Source organism: Oncorhynchus kisutch, linkage group LG17 (assembly GCF_002021735.2).
Source record: "Oncorhynchus kisutch isolate 150728-3 linkage group LG17, Okis_V2, whole genome shotgun sequence".
NCBI lineage: Eukaryota > Metazoa > Chordata > Actinopteri > Salmoniformes > Salmonidae > Oncorhynchus > Oncorhynchus kisutch.
The window spans coordinates 57,638,167-57,660,092 of NC_034190.2; the positions used below are offsets into that span (position 1 = coordinate 57,638,167).

The following is a 21,926-nucleotide window of genomic DNA, read 5'->3' on the forward strand; positions in this document are numbered from 1 at the left end:
GATCACAAATTAAATACTTTATTTGAATCCACCAATCAAATGTACAAAAAAAGGATCCAAGCACATTTCAAAGGTCCCTGTGTGAATCAAAGGGTACAGAAAGCATCTCTATCTCCAAACAGCTAAGCTGCCCATGACAGCTGAAACAGAGCAGTACCTAGACAACTGCTTTGCCATAGTTTTTGTCAGGCCTGTAATCTGGAGGCCACACACTGCAAGCCTGTGTACATGGCCGAGACTGCTAAATATCACACACACACACACACACACACACACTGTAACATAGGTGCTCCCAGGGGAGACAGTAAGGCAATGCAACATTTTCAGACTTCTGTAGTAAAATATTATACTTGATTGAGTTACAGCATTGAATTCACTACTAGAAAACAAGGTGGTCTCAGTTTCTCTGTGTGTGTGTGTGTGTGTGGGTGGGGGGGGGGCTGAAAAGACATGCAGGCTCGTGAACAGATTGTTCATTCGAATCCAGACCATAACTAATCATAACTGCATCAAGTGCAGACACATGAATCCACGAATGATTCACTATTTGTCTTTTTGAAGATTGGTGTTTCCCTTTAAGAACCAAAGTAGCACCACCCATCAGCTTTCATCAATGTGCTTGTCTTTCCTCACGCCGCTGCTCTCAAACGGATCTCATGCATCTCAGACCAGCCCCGTGCACGCGAGCAAAGGCACACCGCTCTGGCGGAGTCTTAACCAGAGACTGGAATCGCGGTGTAATCAAGAAAGGAGGCGGTATCTCCGGTGTAACGATGGAACTGTAAAATAAATACGGAAGGGGGAAACAGGTAAACCTCAATCTTTTTAGATTCAAGACGTTGTAGCCTAATGTCATTTGGCTTAACTGTAATTTTGCAAAGGATGCTCAACATGAGCCACTGTGAATAAGTAAGAATGGAGTATTCTAGAAATTGAGACATGCAGGGGCAGCTGCAAGATGTAGCGAAACCTAAAATATGATTTTGTTTATAAAGAGTTACGCACGCACATATAGCACATATCAGATGTCATGATGATGGTTGTTGTTGATGTTTGTGTGTGTGTGTGTCGCTGTCCAGCAGGAGCCTGCTGTTCCAAGGGTGCACCGCAGATGTTTGTGTACAATGTCATCTTTCGGTATACGTTCGCGGTAGGCTATTCTTTGGCCAGGTGATCACAACCATTACAAATTACACGTCGATTTTTTGCGAATTGGCTTGAGACATTATTAGGCTATTGCCGCAATGTATTTGGTAAGCTTTTAATAGAGATGACGCATATGGAGGGCGAGTTCATTAAGCGTTGGGAAAATGCACAATAATCTCAAACCAAACAAACACCTGCCATGTTGGTACCCTATATCGTGACTGGTGTTCTGGCATGCAATTCGACCTTGCAGCAGTTTGCTATTTTCAGTAAAACAGTCAATCTGACGGCATATGTCAGAAATATAACCATCTGTCTTGTAAAAGAGCTCTTGACTTTGTGTTTGTTGGTCTGGGGATTTTAGATTGTAGGTAGCATACCCTACTCACACTCTCTCCAAATGTCCTCTAGAAATAGATGTTGTTTTTCCAGGAATCTGCAGTGGTTCAGCTTTGCATTATAGATATAGGCCTAAGTGTGTATTTACGGTCTTTGCCTATGGGTTTCAAAGGCCCGGTTCTGTCCAATTGAGAGCACATGCACCACACATTGCCTGGTCCCACAACAACACCTAGATCAGCCTTTTTCTCTAGCCGCCTCCTCTTTAGTGTTTGTAGATTGTAGAGGACTGTCACCAGACTGATGTCAGCAAACTGGCCATTGCTCCACCTAAATCAGGCATGTCTAATTTTCGGTCTTCAACTAGATTCAGGGGGCCACACTGAAAATTGGTTGATACAACCTATTTTGGGGTTAAGTCATTTTAAAGTATACTGAGTTTGTTTCCACCCCAAAGGAATTTTTTGGTAAAAACATATTTTTTTTGTTTGACACCCTTGACCTATAGCCTTCAGTTGGATAAAGCAAGCTTCTGCCTTATTGAAAAATGTATGCTTTCCATTCAGACATGCAAATACAAAAGGGGTAGGGGCTAGAGGTTGTTAGGCCTACTGGACCAGGTACCTCAGCTGTATGGTCAGCATTTTGGTCAGCAATGACCATTTTGCTGACCATCCAAGTGAAAGAATGACCAAGCCAGTATTATATTCGCTAGCTACACACATTCTAATATTCAAATCCCACCCCTGATCCAGCCTGTTACACATATCAGCAGCTCACGTTCTGGAAAATTGGCAGATTGACCATCTCCATGGTGATCACTGTCATAGCATGCTGTTTCCTCTCAGTCCCCATTGTGCAGATCTTTCTCTCCAATTCCTCCTTTCATCTCCTCAGTGGTAAAGTGCTCTTTTTATATGTTTAAAAAAAGTTGAGTTAAGAACACATTCTTATTTACAATGACAGGCTGCATCGACCAAACCCTAACCCGGGCGACGCTGGGCCAATTATGCGCCGCCGTATGGGACTCGCAATCACGGATGGTCGTTATACAGCCTAGAATCGATCCAGGGTCTGTAGTGATGCCTCTAGCACTGAGATGTAGTGCCTTAGAGCCCTATAGATGAGATAGAGCTAAACAAATAATGTTAATGACGTTGTCATATCCTCAATCTAAGTTTGTACCGACAGATGAGGCCTATTGAATAGCATATCAATATAGAATATGCATAAAAACATCTGCCTATGCTCACACATATTGTCTCAATATATTTATTTTTATTTTTAATACCCTCAAACATCAAGGTAAGGATACCTCATTTCAAAATAGGCCGTCATCACTGTCAATCTTATTGGAATTTGTGTTTTGTGAGCAAATAAGAGCAGATGGTGGTAACAAGCTATTAGCCTATCTTGAATTTTGAATCAAAGCATATATCCTGCCTCGTGGTGTGCTATATTGAGTTTTGGCGCATGAGAAAAAGACTACTCAGCTTCAGCTAACCATCTTAAAATCTCATTAGAAATGAGGTGTTTTTGGTGTAACGTAATAGGCCTGCTATGCTGTGCTATTATATTCGGTTCTGTTATGTAAAATGCAAATGAATCATTATGTGATATTGCGAGACATTGATTCAGCTTTGATCTAATTTTACTAAACGAGCACCATTGTGAGAAGTGATAATCTTCTATTTGTAATAAAGTGATGAGTAGGACTATTGAGCGTAGGCAACAGATCTAGATGAGTTTATTTTAAGCGATTGGAACACCCTTCATGGTTCTAAAAGGACAGCTCCAGGATCGCACAGTGATGTTAAAGGGACATTTAAAAAAATGCTAACTTTATATTCCTCATCTCCAGCACCATCCCAACATCAACATATGTGAAAATGGCACGTTTCTATGTCTAGTAGTAAAAAAGATAGAGGAAGATGATGTTTCCAATGACATCATCAACCAGTTAGTATGCAATGCCTACTCATGATTGGTTCAAATCACATGATGCGCAACGATGTCATTGGAAACACTTCCTTTATCGTTTTTTCCATTAGACATAGAAACGCACCATTTTCACATATGTTGGGGTGATGCTGGAGATGATGAATATGAAGTTGACATTTTTTAAGTCCTTTTAAAGAAGTTGAACCAACTTTGGTTGCTAACGGATAACTGAAGGATAGCTCTGCCATTCGGCCAGTTTAGGAAAAACAAAAACTATCATTTGCTGTATAGCTTAATAGTCCTACGACTACATGGTACAGCTATTTGTAGGCTATAGCCTAATGTAAATACTTATAGCTTAATATCATTGCACTGTTTGCGAGGAGAGCTTTAGTTGTGAATAGGCATTTCATTGTATTGTGTAGTTTACACTACACTGTATCATAAATCAACTTTGATTTGATTAGCTTGAACACATGGTTTCAATATAGGCCTTCCCTATTACAGAATACAATAAAACAGAGGTGAACTATCAATTCATATCATTGATTTACATAGATTAAACATGCTATCAAATCAATTGACCAAGTAGTGAACATAAATCATTGCTAAGCTAAGTAGAATTGCAGGAAATATGTTTTAAAACAGCCAAATAATCATGCTTTTGGTGTGGTTTATTCATGCATCTCAATAAACACATTATTACCTCTAACTTGTCCCAATTCGTATTTCCAATTGCCCACCCTGACATACCAAACTAGAATAGGCCCTATGTCTCAACCAATATCCAATGTAGGTTAAATATTCCAAACAGGGCTACAGCAACGTCCAGTGAAGGTCAGGCTCCTTGGACTTTGCGGTGGCCACTCTGGTTTAGGTGTCCGCGGTAGAATGGTGTCGTAACCAAGTGGTCACGTATTGCTCTGGTTCCACTGTGCAAGAGAACGTCCGTGGAGTTTTATGAACATCAAGGCAGACGCACAGTGAATTTGTTTCCTCGCTCTCGTTGGTGTGATGATAATGTCGCTGAACTCCCTCACACTCTGCTGAGCAGTAGATTTTTTTTTATCAACGTTCGGATTTGGCCAAAGTAGTCAAGCCTCCGACGGGCCTCTGCAGTTCACACATGCAGCTATAGTTCTTCATCATTCCCACCACCACCAGAGAGAAGACAGGGAAGAAACCACAATTTACCTACCTCTAGGCTGCTATACATATTTATTTGGGTTGTCATTCTATCGCTCGTAATGGAATTTTTGTGGTAACTAAATATAATTTATTTAGAATTCATCAGAATTAATTTTCCGGAAATAGTTTTACCAGCTCTGCGTATACTCAAATTTAAAAAGTGAGGGAGCGCCGCTGCACAACCATCCGGCAGCACTACAACCCTGCTCCTTCTAGACCCATAAGCCCCTTTGCTAGTCCACATGCAGTTTTCTTTTCCACAGGTCTTATTTTCACAATGTGCTCCTAGCATTCGCCTGGAAACTGCTGACTATAATAACAGCATTTAGCACAAATACTGCAGTGACTCACCAAGACAGTTGTGAAGAGGGCACAACAACACTTTTCCCCCCTCCTGAGACTGAAAAGATTTCGCATGGGTCCCCTGATCCTCAAAAAGTTCTACAGGTGCACCATCGAGAGCATCCTGACCAGTTGCATCACCACCTGGTATGGAAACTGCTCGGCATCTGACCGTAAGGCGCTACAGAGGGTAGTGCGTACGGCCCCGTACATCACTGGGGTCAAGCTTCCTACCATCCAGGGCCTATTTACTAGGCGGTGTCGGAGGAAGACCAAACAAGTAATAGACTATTCTCTCGGCTAATGCCTGGCAAGCGGTACCGGAGCGCCATGTCTAGGTCCAAAAGGCTCTTTAACAGCTTCTACCCCCAAGCCATAAGACTGTTGAACAATTAATCAAATGGCCACCTGGACTATTTACATTGACCCCTCCCCACCCCCTTTGTTATTACACTGCTGCTACTCACTGTTTTTATCTATGCATAGACACTTTACCCCTGTTATTTTTTTTTTTACTTTTTACTTTAGTTTATTTAGTAAATATTTTCTTAACTCTATTTCTTGAACTACATTGTTGGGCTTGTAAGTAAGCATTTCACGATAAGGTCTACACCTGCATGTGACAAATAAAATGTGATTTGATTCGACTCCAGGAAAGGGGATGACATTTCATGCTAAATTCTAGCAGTCCAAATTACTGACAGATGGTTGACTTCATAATCATTATATGATGGATTCTTTGGTCTTTGTTTTTAGTGGGGATTTGCATGCAATGATATCCAACTATAATGCAAACATGCTGAAGGGCAAAATGATGTCATCTGCGCCGGTGACCCTCTGTCATATACTGTACTACTCTAACCACCAAATAAATAATGAAGAAGCCTATTTTTCTCTAATATTTACAATTCTAAAGTTTGATAAAAGTTAATATGGCTGAAATGGGCTAGCAAACAGAGTTTCTAGTTAGGGGAGCCTTCCCCTACCAGACTTCTTCCCTCCTGGATAAGCCTACTTTGTCATTACTCCTGTGAGTCAGTCGCTGTCCACAGTCCATGTGCTGAACTCCGGAATTCCGATCCTATAGCTGTCCATGGTGCTGAACCGCTGATCGCTACTATTGTCACTTATTTGGTTTGTTTCAACATTGGATCTTTTACACTTTTTCACAGTATTCCAGATTTGTTCATTTTCCTGTGAACCTGTCTTTTTGGATCAGCAGGGTTTCTAGAGGTCCTGATAAGATCACAGCTAGACTCCTCATGGAAAAGTATCTCTGGTCAGTTAGGGGCAGAATGCTGCTGTTACTGGTTTTCATGACCTTTCTTGAGAGCATTCAAATTGAAGGACTAAGCCTGGATCCTATAGATTAGAGCAAATCATGGTTTGCAATACAAATGTTGGCTGTGACTCATCTGCTTAGGATCTTCTCCTCTGTCCAATTGTTGGAATTTCCTTCTCCAAACTAAAGTCTTTTGGGTGATTTCAAAACACAACCTACGTAAAGAAATGAAATAAACACATATGGATGTTAAATAGGCATATAATGTAATTACAGTGTAGGTATACATTGTTACATAGCCTGCTTACTAAAACCATAATTCAAGGGGGAGGTATATTTGAAGGATATTTATACATTTGGAAATAGAACAATGTAAACTAAGGACATGCTAATTCCTGAATATCTTTACAAAGATGGCAACACAGTTAAATATTGCATGTGGCTGCATTTGTTATTATGATCTTTGTCAAATCAAAATGAATGTTTATTGGTTGAGTACACCGATTTGCATATGTTATTGCAGTTGCAGCCAAATGCTTGTGTTTACAGCTCCAACAGTGCAGTAATAATCCAGAAAATGTTTTAAAAAATAAGTTATATTGGATGAGCCATTACTGGAAGACAGTGCATTCGAAAAGTATTCAGACCCCTTGAAGTTTTACACATTTTGGTACGTTTTTCCCCTCATCAATGTACACACAATACCCCATAATGACATAGCAATAACAGGTTTTTAGAAATGTTATCCAAAACTGAAATATCACATTTACATAAGTATTCAGACCCGTTACTCAGTACTTTGTTGAAGCACCTTTGGCAGCGATTACAGCCTCGATTCTTATTGGGTATGACGTTACAAGCTTGGCACACCTGTATTTGGGGAGTTTCTCCCATTCTTCTCTGCAGATCCTCTCAAGCTCTGTCAGGTTGGATGGGGAGCGTCGCTGCACATTTTCAGGTTTCTCCAAAGATGTTCAATCGGGTTCAAGTCCGGGCTCTGGCTGGGCCACTCAAGGACATTCTGAGACTTGTCCCGAAGCCACTTTTGCATTGTCTTTGGCTGTGTGCTTAGGGTCGTTGTCCTGTGGGAAGGAGAAACATCTCTCCACACAGTTGCAGAAACACCTCAAGGATAATCAATGGAAACAGGATACACCTGGGCTCCATTTCGAGTCTCAATTTGAAGGGTCTGAATAGTTATGTAAATACGTTTTTTGTTGTTGACATTCCTAAAAACCTGGGGTATCTGATGAGGGGATAAAAAATATTACATTTTAGAATAAGGCTGTAACGTAACAAAAGGTGAGGGAGTCTGTATATTCCAAATGCACTGTCTACATATAAAATGGGTGAAACAGTATGCAAACACTTGACCAGTGTTCAATGACCAGTGTTCAATGACTCTATGTACTTAGGGAAGCAGTCTCTAAGTTGCAGGGTAGAGTACCGAGTGGTAGCTGGCTAGTAACAGTGACTAAGGTTCAGAGCAGGGTACTGGGCAGAGGCCGGTTAGTGTTGACTGTTTACCAGTCTGATGGCCTGGAGATAGAAGCTGTTTCTCAGCTTTGATGCACCTGTACTGTCTCCGCCTTCAAGAAGGTAGCGGGGTGAACAGACCGTGGCTTGGGTGGATGAGGTCCTTGATGATCTTCTTGGCCTTCCTGTGACACCGGGTGCTGTAGAAGTCCTGGAGTGCGGGCAGTGTGCCCCTGTTGATGTGTTAGACTGACCACACCACCCTCTGGAGAGCCCTGCGGTTGCGGACGGTGCAATTGCCGTACCAACAGGATGCGCTCGATATTGCATCTGTAGACGTTTGTGAGGTTCTTAGGAGCCGAGACAAATTTCTTGAGCCTCCGGCGGTCTAAGAGGCGCTGTGGGACTATTTCAGGTTGTCAATGATGTGCACGCCAAAGAGCTTGAAGCTTTTGACCCTCTCCACCGCAGCCCCGTCAACGTGGATGGGGGCATGCTCCCTCTGCTGTCTCCTGTAGTCCACGATCAGCTTCTTCTTTTGGTTGATGTTAAGGGAGAGGCTATTTTCCTGGCACCAGTCCTCCATGGCTCTCAATGCACACTCACAGGACTCCACACACTGACACTCCAACACACACACACTCACAGGACTCCACACACTGACACTCCAACACACACACAGTCAGGAAAGCTAAGGCCAGCTTCTTCAGGCAGAAGTTTGCATCCTGTAGCTCCAACTCCAAAAGGTTCTGGGACACTGTGAAGTCCATGGAGAACAAGAGCACCTCCTCCCAGCTGCCCACTGCACTGAGGCTAGGTAACACGGTCACCACTGATAAATCCATGATTATCAGAAACTTCAATAAGCATTTCTCAACGGCTGGCCATGCCTTCCGCCTGGCTACTTCAACCTCGGCCAACAGCTCCGCCCCCCCCGCAGCTCCTCGCCCAAGCCTCTCCAGGTTCTCCTTTACCCAAATCCAGATAGCAGATGTTCTGAAAGAGCTGCAAAACCTGGACCCGTACAAATCAGCTGGGCTTGACAATCTGGACCCTCTATTTCTGAAACTATCTGCCACCATTGTCGCAACCCCCATTACCAGCCTCTTCAACCTCTCTTTCATCTCGTCTGAGATCCCCAAGGATTGGAAAGCTGCCGCAGTCATCCCCCTCTTCAAAGGGGGAGACACCCTGGACCCAAACTGTTACAGACCTATATCCATCCTGCCCTGCCTATCTAAGGTCTTCGAAAGCCAAGTCAACAAACAGGTCACTGACCATCTCGAATCCCACCGTACCTTGTCCGCTGTGCAATCTGGTTTCCGAGCCGGTCATGGGTGCACCTCAGCCACACTCAAGGTACTAAACGATATCATAACCGCCATCGATAAAATACAGTACTGTGCAGCCGTCTTCATCGACCTTGCCAAGGCTTTCGACTCTGTCAATCACCATATTCTTATCGGCAGACTCAGTAGCCTCGGTTTTTCGGATGACTGCCTTGCCTGGTTCACCAATTACTTTGCAGACAGAGTTCAGTGTGTCAAATCGGAGGGCATGCTGTCCGGTCCTCTGGCAGTCTCTATGGGGGTGCCACAGGGTTCAATTCTCGGGCCGACTCTTTTCTCTATGTATATCAATGATGTTGCTCTTGCTGCGGGCGATTCCCTGATCCACCTCTACGCAGACGACACCATTCTATATACTTTCGGCCCGTCTTTGGACACTGTGCTATCTAACCTCCAAACAAGCTTCAATGCCATACAACACTCCTTCCGTGGCCTCCAACTGCTCTTAAACGCTAGTAAAACCAAATGCATGCTTTTCAACCGGTCGCTGCCTGCATCTGCATGCCCGACTAGCATCACCACCCTGGATGGTTCCGACCTAGAATATGTGGACGTCTATAAGTACCTAGGTGTCTGGCTAGACTGCAAACTCTCCTTCCAGACTCATATCAAACATCTCCAATCGAAAATCAAATCAAGAGTCGGCTTTCTATTCCGCAACAAAGCCTCCTTCACTCACGCCGCCAAGCTTACCCTAGTAAAACTGACTATCCTACCGATCCTCGACTTCGGCGATGTCATCTACAAAATGGCTTCCAACACTCTACTCAGCAAACTGGATGCAGTCTATCACAGTGCCATCCGTTTTGTCACTAAAGCACCTTATACCACCCGCCACTGCGACTTGTATGCTCTAGTCGGCTGGCCCTCGCTACATATTCGTCGCCAGACCCACTGGCTCCAGGTCATCTACAAGTCTATGCTAGGTAAAGCTCCGCCTTATCTCAGCTCACTGGTCACGATGGCAACACCCATCCGTAGCACGCGCTCCAGCAGGTGTATCTCACTGATCATCCCTAAAGCCAACACCTCATTTGGCCGCCTTTCGTTCCAGTACTCTGCTGCCTGTGACTGGAACGAATTGCAAAAATCGCTGAAGTTGGAGACTTTTATCTCCCTCACCAACTTCAAACATCAGCTATCTGAGCAGCTAACCGATCGCTGCAGCTGTACATAGTCTATTGGTAAATAGCCCACCCTTTTCACCTACCTCATCCCCATACTGTTTTTATTTATTTACTTTTCTGCTCTTCTGCACACCAATATCTCTACCTGTACATGACCATCTGATCATTTATCACTCCAGTGTTAATCTGCAAAATGTAATTATTTGCCTACCTCCTCATGCCTTTTGCACACATTGTATATAGACCCCCCCTTTGTTTTCTACTGTGTTATTGACTTGTTAATTGTTTACTCCATGTGTAACTCTTTGTTGTATGCTCACACTGCTATGCTTTATCTTGGCCAGGTCGCAGTTGCAAATGAGAACTTGTTCTCAACTAGCCTACCTGGTTAAATAAAGGTGAAATAAAAAAATAAAAAATATAAAACACACACTCACAGGACTCCACACACTGACACTCCAACACACACACACACTCACACACACACTCACAGGACTCCACACACTGACACTCCAACACACACACACACTCACACACACACTCACAGGACTCCACACACTTACCCACACTGACACTCCAACACACACACACACACACACACACACACACACTCACTTTATTTGTTCATACACACTTAACATGCACACACATTTATACTGACTCTACACACACGCACACTCTCATACAATCATCATATACACTACTGCTACTCTATGTATCATATACCCTGGTACCTAATCACCTTACCCCTATACATATCTACCTCCATCACTCCAGTATCCCTGCACATTGTAAATATGATATTGGAACTGATTCTGTATATAGCTTAATTACTTCTCATGTTCTTCTTATTTGTATTTCTTGTGTGTTTTTGTTCTAGCTAATGTTTTATTTTAGTACTACATTGATATTGATTACTGCATTGTTGGGTTTTTCAGCTTGCAAAAAGGGAATTTCACTTTACTTGTCGACGTGAAATTAACAACTTCAAACTTGTAGGCTGTCTCGTAGTTGGTAATCAGGCCTATCTCTGTTGTGACGTCAGCAACCTGGATGATTGAGTTGGAATTTGGAGACGTGGGTGGTTCCGCAGTCATGGGTGAACAGGGAGTACTGGACAGGGCTGAGCACGCACCCTTGTTGAGGATCAGTGTGGCGGAGGTGTTGTTGCCTACATTCACCACTTGAGGTCAGCACGTTAGGAAGTCCAGGATCTCGTTGCACAGGTGAGGGGTTCAGACCCAGGGCCCTGAGCTTAGTGATGAACTTGAAGGGCACTATGGTGTTGAAGGCTGAGCTGCAGCATTCTTACATAGGTGGGATAGGGCAGTGTGCAGTGCAATTGCGATTGCGTCGTCCCAGAATCTGTTGGGGCGATATGTGAATAGGCTGTCAGGTAAGGTAGAGGTGATATGGTCTTTAACTAGCCTCTTAAAGTGTTTCATGATGACAGAAGTAGGTGCTATGGAGCAATAGTCATTTAGTTCAGTTCCCTTCGCTGTGTTGGGTCCAGGAAGAGTGGTGGACATCTTGAAGCAAGTGGGGACAATAGACTGGGATATGGAGAGATTGAATATGTCCCTAAACACTCCAGCCAGCTGGTCTGCACATGCTCTGAGGACACAGCTTGGGATGCCATCTGGGCTGGCAGCCTTGCGTGGGGTTAATACTCTATCTTAGGTTGGCTATGGAGAACGAGAGTGCACAGTCCTCATGAGCCTCGGGCGCCCATGTCGGCGGCTCTGTTTTCCACAAAGACGGCGAAGAAGGTCTTTAGCTCGTCGGGTAGCTAAAGTGGAGGTGCTCTTGCTGCATCTCAGGAGGGGAGTGGGATGGGTGCTGGCTCCTGACCTGTGATATCCAGATGTCAGTCCAGCAACCTCTCCTCCCCTCACACTCCCGGGTAAAGGCCCTCTGTTAAGGACACCTCCACTGCCTGGGACGGTGCAGATGATGCTGCAGTTTTCTGACATGAAAGGCCATAATGACGATAATGATTTTGATGACGGTGATGTTGTCGCAGTTGTGGTTGTCCCGAAACTAGGCCTTTGGCCTGGTTATGAATGGTTAATGGCTATGATAATGGTACTGCTGATATTATCATTAGTGAGGTAATTATAGATGCCTCTGTGACCCTTTCAGGCCCCTAGGCCTAGTACAATATCTATTTGTTACCTTTGTCCTCCTCTAGATGGCACAGCCTTCGCCTGTGGACCCATCCTGTGAAAGAAGCCTCACAGATCCTCACTGCTCAGTGTTGTGTCAGATGCAGTGCTCTGCTTCTGGATCCCTCCTTCCCTCTCCTTCTCTCGCTACACTGTTTGGCCTCTTTCGCAGGATTATGTGGATAGTTGGACTGATTGATTAAATGGACAGAGCTCTGCTGCTGTAAGCTGCTCTGCAGTGCAGTGACTAGGCAGGATTTTGAGATTCTTGGTAATGAAATGTTGTCCTGTCTAGAGGCCGACCGATAAATCGGTTGACCGATATTATCGGCTGGTATTAGCCTCTCACTGAAATATTTTATTTCACAGCTAAAGCACTGTGGTCGCAGTTGTGGTGCCGAAATTAGGACTTTGGCCTGGTTATGAATGGTTAATGACTATGATAATGGTACTGATGATATTGCCATTAGTGAGGTAATTATAGATGCCTCTGTGACCCTTTCAGGCCCCTAGACCTAGTACAATATCTATTTGTTACCTTTGACTTCCTCTAGATGGCACAGCCTTCGCCTGTGGACCCCATCCTGTGAAAGAAGCCTCATAGATCCTCATAGATCCTTCAACGATTGCCTGAGTAGGGCGATCTACGAGCTGCTCATTGAACATCATTCAGCCGTAGTCACGGCGTGAGAGAGTGGTTTGACGGTGAGTAGCTTGACACAGCCGGCGACAGCATATTTGAACAAGTAAATAATCAAAAGTACACTTCAGCAAGCAAGCAACCCTGTCCTGATCCTATGCTTACTCAGTTAACGTTATCTGACTAGCTAGCCAGCGAGATAGTTAGGCTAGCTAGCGAGCTAGCAATCTGTGCTACTTTTGTGCAAACACTGGACAGGCGCCAAAGTAAATACTGACTCATCCATGGTGCAAAAATATCACAGTTAAATACAGACGCTGATATCTAGTGGTGATATTACAAAATGCATCTTACTACATTTCAGCTGCATAGTTTGTGAAGTTGTCGACGTTGCAGTTTCAGATTTACTTTGAGACTAAGTTTCATTCATTTAGCCCTCCTTGTTTATTAGTATGCTTGTGGCGCTTCAACACAAACACTTCTGCATTCTTATCCACTGCCTTAGACACATGTTTAAGTTGTACCTAGGAAGGTAAACTGAACACGTGTTTGTATTTCTATAGAGGAGATCGTTGCCTTTTGGTGGTTATCATGTAAACCAAAAACGAAATGTTCTTAAATAATGTTAATTTTAATATTTAGTCAAGAAATCATCATTTAGAGTATTTGTTAACCTTTTTGGAGCACAATTTATGGAGAAAAAAAAGTATGTTTTTCATTGGGCATACCTGGAACCAGTTATAAGTTCTGCATTGGAGCTGTTGTGTCCTGTGCAGTCATATTGTCGGTGCTGAACCTTGCCTGTAGGATTGTAGAGGAGATGGGGGTCCTTCTTAAAGTTGTTTTGATAATTTGGTTAGGAGTATACTATCCTCTCACACATTTATCAATTTTGTCAGTGTGATAATGTTAGTATTTGTCGCGTTATGAGTTCTGGGCTGAGGTTGTGAGTGCATGGGGCCATTTCCCTAGCTTCTAACTGAGCGGGTGGCCTGATAAGAGAGTGTGAGTCATAAGCTGCTGCAAACCGACTCATATATCTATTATTTAACTAACTCGGTGGATAATTATTCCACTGTGTTGTTCATGGGGAATGGGAGGACATCTAGGGCCTTGGATACTGTACAGACTGTTGTAGAGCTACTGTTACAAGATACATTGCTGTCAAAGTATTCATACCCCTTGACTTATTTCACATTTTGTTGTGTTAGACTGCATTCAACATGGATTAAATATTATTTTTTTCTGACCCATCTACACACAATACCACATAAGTGAAAATATGTTTTTAGAAATGTTAGCAAATGTATTGAAAGTGAAATCCAGAAATATCCAATTTACATAAGTATTCACCTTTGACAGTGATTACAGCTGTGAGTCTCTAAGAGCTTTGCACACCTGGATTGTGCTACATTTACATTTATTGCAACATTCTTCAAGCTCTGTCAAATTGGTTTTTGATCATTGCTAGACAAACATTTTCAGGTCTTTGCCATAGATTTCCAAGTAGATTTAAGTCTAAACTGTAACTCGGCCACTCAGGAACATTCAATGTTGTCTTGTTAAGCAACTGCAGTGTAGATTTGGTCTTGTGTTTTATGTTATTGTCCTGCTGAAAGGTGAATTCATCTCCCAGTGTCTGGTGGAAAGCAGACTGAACCAGGTTTTCCTTTAGGATTTTGTCTATGCTTTCCTCCATTACGTTTATTATTTATCCTGGAAAAACTCCCCAGTCCTTAACAATTACAAGCATACCCATAATATGATGCAGCCACCACCATGCGTGAAAATATTAACAGTGGTACTCAAACAGGATGCATGTTTTGAAATATGTTTACTCTGTACAGGCTTCCTTCAACTAGGTTAGCATTATGGAGTAACTACAATGTTGTTGAACCGTCCTGAGCGGTTTCCTTCCTCTCCGGCAACTGAGTTAAGACGGACGCCTGTATCTTTGTAGTATTGGGTGTATTGATACACCATCCAAAGTGTAATTAATAACCTTTTTCACTTTACGCAAAATAATATTCAATGTCTACTTTTTATTTTATTTTACCCATCTACCAATAGAAGTGCCCTTCTTTGCGAGGCATTGGAAAACCTCTCAGATCTATGTGGTTGAATCTGTGTTTGAAATTCCCTGCTCGACTGAGGAACATTACAGACAATTGTATGTGTGGAGTACAGAGATGAGGTAGTCATTAAAAAATCATGTTAAACACAATTATTGCACACAGAGTGAATCCATGTAAGTTATTATGTGACTTGTTAAGCTAAATGTTTATTCCTGAACTTATTTAGGCTTGCCATAACAAAAGGGTTGACGACTTATTGACATTTCAGCTTTTCATAAAAATAAAAAAAATTATACATCATTCCATTTTTATGGGGTATAAATTCAGGCTGTAACACAACAAATGCTGAAAAAGTCAAGGCTGTGAATCCTTTCTGAAGGCACTGTATACAAACTGCTTTAGAGATGCCATGGCTATGCAGAAAAACAGATCAACCGTTGGGCCGAATATGTAAATAACCTATTCCACAGCATTTGTCGCAGCCACCACTGCTCAAATATTCAGAAACCAGCCATGCTCAATTCTGACTGTTTTAAAATGGGCACATTTACAGTAATGTTGATTTAATGTGCACTGTCCCTGTAAAACTACATTTAATAAAGTCAATTCATACAGGTACATAAATACCAGACTCACATTCTTAAAACAAATGATTGAGTATTTAGACAGGGATTGAGAAAGTGTGTGTGTGTGTGCGCGTGTGCGCCCAGGGACAGTGTTACTGTCCCTTAACTGGTGTGACTCATTCTGTGTCTCTATCCCAGCCATAGGGGGTAATGTAAGTTGTGAGTCAGAATCCCAGAGATTTTCACTGTTTCTTGTTCAAACACATTAATATACGCATGTTTGTATGCTCAGCAGTACACACTTTTAACACACTTCTCAGACTCTCACTTGACGTACAGCAACATACATACTAGTGAGTGACACAGGAAAGACACACTCTCATATCTTTCTTCCTTTAACAGTGTCCTGTACATGGAATTCCTGGGTGTATATGAGATTAGTCAAGGTCACCTCTCCTTGAGAGAGCAGGGACATTCTGTTTCCGGAGTGTGTGTGTGAGCGTGTGGATGAGCGAGAGACCATGCTGAGGTGTGACAGTGTGTGCATGTGCGACTGTACCGGTGTGTGCGTGATATACATAACCATGGGGTGTGTGTGTGTCCAAGGTGTTAGATTCCATCAAGGATGTAAAGAGTTTTTACTGTGACTCCCACAAAGGTGCAAATTTATACAGGCGGTCACTACAGATGCTAGACATGAGAAGGATAGATAAGCATATGAGGCTTGATTGTTAGATTAAGGTTTTCCCTACTTCTCTGTCTAGCTTCCTCTCTCACACTCCATCTCTGCCCTCCCTTTCTCCCTCTCTTCCCCCTCTGTCCACATGTCTCTGTCCACTTGTGTATCATACCATACCCCCCCCCCCCCGGATAGCATATGAACACATCATAAGCCATGGTGGTGTTATATCATAGGGCTTAATAAATCCTGTAAGAATGTGATGTACACACAGATATACACTATATATTATTTTTTTTTAAGTATGTGGACACCCCTTCAAATGAGTGGTTTCGGCTGTTTCAGCCACACCCGTTGCTGACAGGTGTATAAAATTGAGCGCACAGTCATGCTGTCACGTCCTGACCTTAGTTCCTTTTTTTATGTCTCTATTTTAGTTTGGTCAGGGCGTGAGTTGGGGTGGGAATTCTATGTTTTGTTCTGTGTGTTTGGCCTGGTATGGTTCCCAATCAGAGGCAGCTGTCAATCGTTGTCTCTGATTGAGAGCCATACTTAGGCAGCCTGTTTTCCCACTATGGGTTGTGGGTAGTTGTTTTCTGTTTGTGTGTCTTCACGTTACAGAACTGTTTCGTTTCATTCGCTCTCTCTCTTTGTTGTTTTTTGGTTATTGCAGTGTTCAGTTTATTTATTAAAGTTAACATGAACACTTACGACGCTGCATTTTGGTCTGATCCTTCCTATTCCTCATCCGAGGAGGACACGATCATTACACATGCAATCTCCATAGACAAACATTGGCAGTAGAATAGCCTTGCTGAAGAGCTCAGTGACTTTAAACGTGGCACCAATGTTCCCTCTAAACTGCACACGTGCTGGACTGCCATGCAGAAGAAATATGAGCTCGCGCAGAGAAGCACGAGATTGAATTTCACTCAATTTAGAGATCTAGAGTTTTCCCCGTTAGTCAACACAATCAACATTTCCCTTTACTGTGGGAATTGTGATCAAATCAACATAATATTAGTCAATTTCAATGTAAAATACTGAAACAAAGCAAAAAATGCCAGACTTAGTATGCAAAACTAACTATACAAGAGATTTTGTTAAAGGCAGAACGCATCGGATTAGGATTCTATTGCATTGACGGGCACGACTCAGACCCGTACTCTACACAGACCGGTGTGCCATAACCAATCAGAGCTGAAGTAGGCCTACTGTATATGCATATATGGATCTGTGTCATTCACTTTGAACTGGACTGTGTTTACAGCATGAGCGGTCATGAGGAGATGCGCTTGTTTTGAGATCAAAGCTAGAGCTACATGTAGCGACGTGCACATTTGTTCATATCCTTTGCTAGTGAGTTATTAGCCCAGTTATAGACAATTTGTAGTCAGCAATAGGGGAGTGATTGCTTCTTACAAGGGCACAAAACGTGTGTATTTCTAGATATCTTTGAAAAGTGAGTCAGGTAAAGAGCTTTTTTTGTCTTTAAAGTGGCAGTGTTGTATTTTGAGACAGGCTTGAATAAGCTAAGTAGCCAATAGGCAGAGGGTAGCATAATTGTTCTGATTCTCTGTAATAATGGTATGGGAATAATGATTTATTTTGTATTTTTGCATTTTATTTTGTAAAGTGGTTTGTTGCATCAAACAACACAACAACATTTCCAGTCACCTCCTTGTCTGAAGGACAAGTGGATGAACAGGTTAATGTCAAGCCCTGCATATTTTTTTTGTGACAAAAGTCTCATGGAATGTAGGCCTCAATTGAACACCACGCATTGGCTGCTACTGTAGGCTGGACAATAGAACAGCTATTTCCATGTTTAAATGTTTTTGATGGTAGGCCAATCTGGTAGGCCTACATTATGATCAAATAGCCACAGTAGCCAACTGCTAAAACGAACTAAAAGCAGGTACAGCCTCAGTGTTCACAGTAAACGCACACCGGAAGTTGTACAGAATTTTTACAACGCTCAAGTTTGCGTTTAGCAGACCTGAAATTTGCTCAGTGATGCAAAAGATTTGAGGAAACATTGTGTGGCACCACCATAGAATGCCATCTTTCCAACAAGTCAGTTTGTCAAATGTTTGCCCTGCTAGAGCTACCCTGGTCAGCTGTGAGTGCTGTTATTGTGAAGTGGAAACGTGTAGGAGCAACAATGGCTCAGTCAACAATGGCTCATAATGGTCAGGGGCTGTTTTTCTTTTTCGGTCTAGGCCCCTCAGTTCCAGTGACGGGAAATCTTAACGCTACGGAGTTATCCTAGGAGCGGATCCTCTGTTTGGTCCACCACCCAGGACAATGGATCAGATCCCAGCAGGCGACCCAAAACAACGGCGCCGCAGAATGTTTCAGGCTTCTGGTCAGGCTCCATAGACCGGCACATCGCCCACCGATCCCGAGTATACTACTGGCCGATGTCCAGTCTCTTGACAACAAGGTAGACGAAATCCAAGCAAGGGTTGCCTTCCAGAGAGACATCAGAGATTGTAACAGTCTCTGTTTCACGGAAACACGTTATCAGAGTCGGTACAGCCACCTGGTTTCTTCACGCACCGCGCCGACAGAAACAAACATCTCTCTCTTAAGGAGGGCGGGGTTGTATGTCTTATGATTAAGGAGTCGTGGTGTGATCATAACAACATACAGGAACTCAAGTCCTTTTGTTCACCTGACCTAGAGTTCCTTACAATCAAATGCAGGCGGCATTATCTACCAAGAGCATTAGCTTTAATTATAATCACAGTCGTGTATATCCCCCCCCAAGCAGACACCTCGACGGCCCTGAAAGAACTTCATTGGAAGGCTAATCTGAAAACAAGGCTCCCTAAATTTTATCAGCATATCGAATACACGACCCGGGATGGCAAAATTCTGGATCATTGTTACTCTAACTTCCACGACGCATACAAGCATTCCCTCGCCCTCCTTTCGACAAATCTGACCACGACTCCATTTTGTTGCTCCCAGCCTATAGACAGGAACTAAAACAGGAAATGCCCGTGCTCAAGTCTGTTCAACGCTGGTCTGACCAATCCGAATCCACGCTTCAAGATTGCTTCGATCACGTGGACTGGGATATGTTCCGGATAGCGTTGGACAACAACATTGATGTATACGCTGATTCGGTGAGCAAGTTTATTAGCAACTGCAATGGTGATGTTGTACCCACGGCGACTATTAAAACCTTCCCCTACCAGAAACCGTGGACAACTCCTTTGCTCGCTTCGAGGACAATACAGTGCCACCGACACGGCCCACTACCAAAACCTCCTTCACCGTAGCCAACGTGAGTAAAACGTTTAAACGTGTTAACCCTCGCAAGGCTGCCGGCCCAGACGGCATCTCTAGCCGCATCCTCAGAGCATGCGCAAACCAGCTGGCTGGTGTGTTTACGGACATATTCAATCAATCCCTATCCCAGTCTGCTGTTCCCACATGCTTCAAGAGGGCCACCATTGTTCCTGTTTCCAAGAAACCTAAGGTAACTGAGCTAAACAACTATCGCCCCGTAGCACCTCACTTCCGTCATCATGAAGTGCTTTGAGAAGTGCTTTCCACCCTTCCTATTACCTTAGACCCACTCCAATTTGCTTACCGCCCCAATAGGTCCACAGACGACGCAATCACACTGCACACTGCCCTAACCCATCTGGACAAAAGGAATACCTATGTAAGAAAGCTGTTCATCGACTACAGCTCAGCATTTAACACCATAGTACCCTCCAAACTCATCATTAAGCTCGAGACCCTGGGTCTCGACCCCGCCCTGTGCAACTGGGTCCTGGACTTTCTGACGGGCCGCCCCCAGGTGGTGAGGGTAGGAAACAACATCTCCACCCAGCTGATCCTCAACACTTGGGCCCCACAAGGGTGCGTTCTCAGCCCTCTCCTGTACTTCCTGTTTACCCATGACTGCGTGGCCATGCACGCCTCCAACTCAATCATCAAGTTGGCAGACGACACTACAGTGGTAGGCTTGATTACCAACAATGACGAGACGGCCTACAGGGAGGAGGTGAGGGCCCTCGGAGGTGTCAGGAAAACAACCTCTCACTCAACATCAACAAAACAAAGGAGATGATCGTGGACTTCAGGAAACGGCAGAGGGAGCACCCCCCTATCCACATCGACGGGACAGTAGTGGAGAAGGTGGAAAGTTTTAAGTTCCTCGGCGTACACATCACGGACAAACTGAAATGGTCCACCCACACAGACAGCGTGGTGAAGAAGGCGCAACAGCGCCTTTTCAACCTCAGGAGGCTGGAGAAATTCGTCTTGTCACCAAAAGCACTCACAAACTTTTGCAGATGCACAATCGAGAGCATCCTGTCGGGCTGTATCACCGCCTGGTACGGCAACTGCTCCGCCCACAACCGTAAGGTTCTCCTGAGGGTAGTGAGGTCTGCACAACGCATCACCGGGGGCAAACTACCTGCCTTCCAAGACACCTACAGCACCCGATGTCACAGGAAGGCCAAAAAGATCATCAAGGACAACAACCACCCGAGCCACTGCCTGTTCACCCCTATATCATCCAGAAGGTGAGGTCAGTACAGGTGCATCAAAGCTGGGACAGAGAGATTGTAAAACAGCTTCTAGGCCATCAGACTGTTCAACAGCCATCACTAACATTGAGTGGCTGCTGCCAACATACTGACTCAAATCTCTAGCCACTTTAATAATTAAAAATCGGATGTATCACTAGTCACTTTAAACAATGCCACTTTATAATATGTTTACATACCCTACATTACTCATCTCATATGTATATACTGTATTCTATACCATCTACTGCATCTTGCCTATGCCGTTCGGCCATCGCTCATCCATATATTTATATGTACATATTCTTATTCATTCCTTTACACTTGTGTGTGTATAAGGTAGTTGTTGTGAAATTGTTAGATTACTTGTTAGATAATTACTGCATGGTTGGAACTAGAAACACAAGCATTTCGCTACACTCGCATTAACATCTGCTAACCATGGGTATGTGACCAATCAAATTTGAATTGAAGTCCATACAAAAATGATTTATCAAGATCGGTGTGGAGGAACTTGATTGGCCTGCACAGAGCCCTGACCTCAACCCCATCGAACACCTTTGGGGTGAATTGGAACGCTGACTGCCAGCCAGACCTAAATGCCCAACATCAGTGACCGACCTCCCTAATGATCTAGTGGCTGAATGGAAGTCCCCGCAGCAATGTTCCAACATCTAGTGGAAAGCCAGAAGAGTGGGCTTTTTTAGCAGCAAAACGGAGACCAAGTCCATATTAATGCCCATGATTTTGGAATGAGATGATCGACAAGAAGGTGTCCACATACTTTTGGTCAAATAGTGTAGGATTTTAGTTTGAGAGTTTGCTACAGCAGGAAAATAATCCTGCAGCAACAGGAAATGTCAATTATTAGGTGGATTATAATTAATGGACATTTTTGGGGGGGGTTGGTACGAAAAATGTAAGGGAAAATCAAGTCTGAAATTTCAAAGTGGAAATTACGAACTTCAGAAGCCTTTTTAAGTTTTTAATTTCCTGCATTGCAGGACAATTAAGATCCGACATCTGTAGTAGGAAGTATTGCCTCTGCCTCCCTCCCA

General features: G+C 43.5%; 1 protein-coding gene across 3 annotated transcripts in view; it reads left to right on the forward strand.

Annotated features, from left to right (window-relative positions):
• The first annotated feature begins 563 nt into the window (after positions 1-563).
• The window catches only part of LOC116354423 (syntaphilin-like), a 39,506-nt gene continuing 18,143 nt past the window's right edge, over positions 564-21,926 (forward strand). The window contains exons 1-2 of one of the 3 annotated variants that reach the window (XM_031794147.1): positions 564-809; positions 12,910-13,060. The gene's annotated coding sequence lies outside the window, so the exon portion shown is untranslated. The remainder of the gene's footprint in view (positions 810-12,909; positions 13,061-21,926) is intronic. The other 2 variants (XM_031794145.1, XM_031794146.1) reach the window with 2 other exon arrangements.